Source organism: Tupaia chinensis, unplaced genomic scaffold (assembly GCF_000334495.1).
Source record: "Tupaia chinensis unplaced genomic scaffold, TupChi_1.0 Scaffold000479_1, whole genome shotgun sequence".
Lineage (NCBI taxonomy): Eukaryota > Metazoa > Chordata > Mammalia > Scandentia > Tupaiidae > Tupaia > Tupaia belangeri.
Window position 1 is genome coordinate 147552 of NW_006159991.1, and position 5806 is coordinate 153357.

The 5806-nt window shown below is 40.9% G+C and overlaps 1 pseudogene; it reads right to left on the bottom strand.

Annotated features, from left to right (window-relative positions):
* Window positions 1–4407: 4407 nt before the first annotated feature.
* Window positions 4408–5806, bottom strand: part of LOC102496880 (signal transducer CD24 pseudogene) — a 23028-nt pseudogene continuing 21629 nt past the window's right edge.

Genomic DNA, 5806 nt, shown 5'->3' on the forward strand with positions numbered 1-5806 from the left:
TTCTGTTTCTCTGTCTCTCTCTGTTTTTCTGGCGAGCACATGCACCTTATAGCAAAAACCTCTCCAAAATAATAATAATAATACATCAGAGTTTACAGAGGGATATTAGAAGCTAATTTCAAAGCATTTTTTAAAAAATAAAAAATGAAACTTTGAACAATATAAATTTGTTATCTATGGATTTTCACAGAAAGGAAAATGTTTTCACCCACTCCCATCCCCTTTTTAAACAATTCTCATCTAATTCCCTTTCTTTACTCTCTCCTCTGTAAGAGTTAACTTTTTTTATTTCCCAGAGAGTGTATGTACTTGCCAAAGAGAGACAGAGAGAATGGGAGAGGGAGAAAGCATCCCCTCATGGGGTGCAACCCCTTCTCTTCCACGTTGAGGTATTGGGCCAGCCATATATGCACCTGGCATTTTTTTCAAGTCCCTGAGGCTGGGTTCTGAACAACAGTGAGCCACATGGGATCCTACTTTTTTTTTTTTTTTTTAAGTTTTTTGCCATGGTTCATGTGCATACACTGGAGAGAAACAGACAACCAATGAGAGGGAAAATGATAAACTACTCCCCAGGGGGATGGCAATGCCATAATTCCTTCTCCATTCTCTTTCTGGAATTTTGGGCAAGCACACACATGCAACCAGTGTGAGTTTCAAGCCACCAGGCCTGGAACTCAAACCACAGTCTGCCATGTGGTGGTCCAGTGCTGTAACCACCGTACCACCTGCTAGCCCCAAGGATCCTACTCTTAACCAGTAGGCTATGGCAGGAATAGCCAACCCCTGGGGGCCACAGACTGGCACCAGTCCAAGGCCTGTTAGGAACCAGGCTGTACAGCAGGGTGTGAACAGCAGGTAGCCAAGTGAACCATCATCTCTATGTATACTTACTCCTCATGCTCCACCTCCTATCAGATCAGTGGCAGCCTTACATTCTCATAAGAACCCCTGGATGGAATCATCTAGTTGCCCAAAATCAAGCTCAGGGCTTCTACTGATTCTGTATTATAGTGAGTTGTGTAGTTATTTAATTATATATTACAATGTAATCATAATAGAAATAAAGTGCACAATAAACATAATATGTTTGAATCATCCTGAAACTATCCCTCACCCCCGGTACATGGAAAAAGTGTCTTCCATGAAACCAGTCCCTGGTGCCAAAAAGGCTAGAGAGAACTGAACTACGGGGCCAACCCAAAGTTGACTCTTTTTTTTTTGGAGAGGTTTTTGCTATAGGGCGCATGCACTTGCCAGAAAGACAGAGACAGATAGAAAGCAAGAAATCACTCCCCAGAGGGGATGGCCATGACACAATCCCTTCTCCATTCTCTTCTTGGGATCTTGGGCACGCACGCACATGCGCCAAGCGTGAGTTTAAGCCACCGGGCCCAGGACTCGAACCATGGTCGACTACATGGGAGTTCAGCAACATAGCCATTACACCAACTGCTGGTCCCCTAAAGCTGACTTTTTAAAACTTGGTTATTGAGGTTTGGGGGGTGGGGGAGAGATGACTCGGTAAAGTATAATATTCAAAATTTGTTTCTCTTATTCCAGGGGGCACATGTGCACACATGTAAGAGAGTGAGAGAGAGGAAAGCATCCCCGAATGAGGCCTGGTTGTGCTACAATCCTTTCCTCAACTCCATCTCCACTATCCATACCTTCCTATGTTTTTCAAGCTCTTGAGGCCGAGACTCAAACCCTAGTCAGCCATGTGGGATCTGGCTTCCTCTGTGCAAGACTTAACCACTGCACTATAGGAATGGCCCCAGTATTCAAACCTTAAAGCCAAGTTAATGGTTAATCCTTTAGTATTTTCTTGTCTTTCTTTTTGGTATCCCAAGTAGTATAAAATATCTGTGATTACTACTGCTGCCTGTGACAGGAACACAGTGGAACACAGTATTTCAATTTGATTTGAAGTGAAAAAAAAAAAAAAAAACTCGACAGTGATCTCTAAAGCAGCGTTTATCATAACTATGGTGGAGTCAGCAATAAGACTATCTATGTGGGCCAGCTCTGTGGCCTGGTGGTTAAGACAGCCAGATCCAATATGGCCAAATACACAATTTGAGTCCCAGACCCAGGAATTTGGGAAAAACACTGGGCAGGTATGTGAGTTCCCAAAGTCTCAAAATGAGGGACAGATAGAGGAGAGGAGATTGTGGGGTGACTATTCCCAGTGGAAGGTGCTTTTTCTTCTTTCTCTCTCTTCTCTGGTAAATGTTTGCACTCTCTAGGGAAAAAAAAAAGACTTAGATTGTCAGAAAAGTCATGATATATTTTTTTCTGTTTTTATTTTTTAATGCAAAAATGTCTCATGACTTTTCTGGACAACCCAATATATACATAATTTGCATTCTAGCTTTTTGGATCTTTATTTTTTAGAAAGCTCAAACATTATATATCCAAGTATTTATAATATTCAGATTTGTTTTCCTTTCAGCACAGCATGATTGTAGCAGTTACAACACATCAAACAAAGACTTTTGTGAGATTTTTATGGGGTTCTTGTTAAATATCTCCAATCAGGCTAAACAATAAGCTCAATTTGGGATCCTTTCAGAAAAGGCCAATTCAATGAAACCACAACAGTGATTCGTAGTAATTTAAATCTTATCTGCCCCCAACTCTGGGAAGCACAGCTAAGACAGTCATGGCATTTTACACTAGGGAGCTAAATGATCTTTTTTCTAAATTACCCTATGTAAAAAGTCTGCCTTTAGGGGAGATTGCTACTTTCAGTCTACAGACAAGCTATTATATCTGGAGACATTCAAAATGACAAAAATTTAAAAAGATAGTAAAAAAGAGAGACAGATAAGTAAATGGGAATATATAGGAAGAATTTACCAGAGTCAGCAGTTTTTCCTCATTATTTTCTTTCTATATTCACTTCACCTCAGAAAACAGAGACTAAACCAAACTGCAGTCTGACTCAGTTGTTTCTCAATTCCATTCCTGTCGCAACATCTTCCTTAAAAGGAAGCAATTTATTTTTCCCTTTTTATTGAGGTTTTCCCCTTATTTTCATATTAATATTGTAACAGATGAATTTGCTTTATTCAATTATAAATATTTACTCGACATTTCTAAAATAGCATGCTTTCTTTCTTTCTTTTTTAGTTTTTTGCTATAGGGCACATATACTCGCCAGAGGGAAAGATTGAGAGTCGGAGACAGAGAGAGAGAGACAAAGTGATAAATCATCCCCTATGAACAATGGCTATGCCGCAATCCCTTCTCCTCCATCTGCCTTTCAGGATTTGGGACATGTATGCAAACATGTTCTGTATGTTTTTTGGTTTTGGGTTTTTTTTGTTTTTTTTTTTTTTTGAGAAGTTTTCGCTATAGGGCGCGTGCGCTCACCAGACAGACAGAGAGAGACATAGAGACAGAAAGCGAGAAATCACCCCCCAGGGGTGATGGTCACACCACAATCCCCTCTCCTCCATTCTCCTCTCGGGATCTTGGGCACACACGCACACGCGCCCGGCGTGAGTTTTAAGCCACTGGGTCCGGGACGCGAACCGCAGTCGACTACGTAGGAGTCCAGGGACATAGCCATTACACTAACTGCTGGTTCCCATGTTCTGTATGTTTTTCAAGACACTCAGTTTAGGATTTGAACCATACAGTCAGCCATATGGGATCCAGCACCTTAACTACCACACTACCTGCTACCCCTAAAATAGCACTTTTTATTGTTATAAAATATACACATAAAATTTACCTGGGCCAGCCTGTGGCCTGGTAGTTAAGGGAGATAGATTCCACATGACTGACTGTATGGTTCAAATCTCAGACCTGTGAGCTTGAGAAACATCCCAGGCCCATGTGCATCACACCCAAAATCCTAAAGAGGAGAGATGGGGGAGCAGGAACTGTGGTGTCACCATGCCCCATAGGGCATGCTTTCTCTCTCTCTCTCTCTCTCTCTCTCTTTCTCTCTCTGTGTCTCTCACTCTAGTGAGCACATATTCCTTCTAACAATTTTTTTTAATACCTATAACCTTGGCCGGCAGGTGGTATGGTGGATGAGGTGCCAGACTTCACATGGCTGTCCACAGTTTAAATCCTGGAAGTGGTAGCTTGCCTCTCACTATGTGTGTGTGTGTGTGTGTGTGTGTGTGTCTGGTGAATGTATATGCCCTATAACTAATTAAAAATAATAATAATTATTATAATAAAAAAATCATCATCTGGTCCAGTCCTTCACATGTTCTTCAACCAATCATATTTGGGATACACATTTTTTGTGTCGATAAAATAAGGTGTGGAATTAGTAGATTTGATGAAGACCCATTGTGTTTTTCCTTTGCTACACTGGACTCCTAAATGCCATTTGGATTGGGTTTAGAAGATGAGGAAGTGTAGATATTTCTTGACCTGAGTCTCTTAACAGTAGAGATGTAGAAAAGAAAGCTAGATCCCAAGGAGACTGGCTGCTCACTGCAGGGCACTGCCAGCTCCCTTGGTGGTGGCATTAGCTGGATTTGGGGCAGCCAAGGTATTCTGGGAGGAGTTACCTGAAAGTGTTATGACAGTTGTTTGATTTGAGTAAACCTGTGTGGATAAGAGCAGTGTGTGCAGCAGCAGCCCCAGCCCAAGCCACGCCATCACTGCTCTGCCAATGTCCACTCTGTCAGTGTGTGGCAAGTCTCACTGGATACTCAGTGCTTCAAGAACCACTGGTTCTAGGGCAGGTGCAGGCAAGGTTGCCAGGGGTGAGTTTTAAATCACTGGGTGACTCCAACCGGGGTCAACTATGTGGGAGTCCAGTGACATAACCACTATGTCATCTGCTGGCCCCCTTATTTATTATTATTATTGTTTAATTTGACCAGAGTGAGACAGAGGGAAAGTGAGAGAATAAGCCACCAGGTCCAGGACTTTAACTATGGTCAGCCATGTGGGAGTCTAGTGCCTTATCCACCAGCCAGCTACCAGGCCCAGGACACCCTGTTTTAATTGAAAACCCAGAAAGTAGATATATGGATGTACAATACAATTATTTTTACTCTCTTTGGATGCTTGAATGTTTCCAAAGGAAAAAATAGGGTCCAGAAATACAATTTAGGTGTGAGAAATTAATAAAAAGACATAAAAAAAGGCTAACCCTAGAAGCAAAGTGGTCATTAACATTATTATACCCAAGACAGAAATTCTTGGTGCAATCTTGGCATCCTTCTGGGCACTTTTTTCCAAGATTAGTATTCATAACCAATGTGTGCTTTTTATATCCAGAAAGCTCTTCTTTCTCCTTAAAGAATAACTTTGGCACGTTAGAAAAACAGTGCAAAGATATTTTGTGAACTTGCTCAATTTTTCACCATTTATTCAATATTTCCTACATGCATGCCAGGCACATGCCAGTGCTCAACAATGGAGATGCAATCATAAATAAAGCACAATCCTTAAACAACAGAAATGTACAGTCTTGCAGGAGAGAGAGGATAGAGTTGGTACATAGAGCCTTATGACAATGTGTCATATGCTATAAAACATTGTCAGTATCACAGCACTATAGCATTATAGCATATTATAGAATGACAGCTGAAGAGAGCCTAACCCACTCTTTAAAAAAAGTATTTATTTATCCATTTATTCTTTGATATACTCACCTATATCAAATTTTAAAAGGGGGAGAACAAAATCTCTTATTTTGAAGATAATTCTAGATATCTTAACCTTTTATCCATTAATACTTCCATTCGTATCTCCTTTTTTCTTTTCTACCAGAGGGTATGGGCACTCACCAGAGAGACAGAGACATAGAGACAGAAAGTGAGAAATC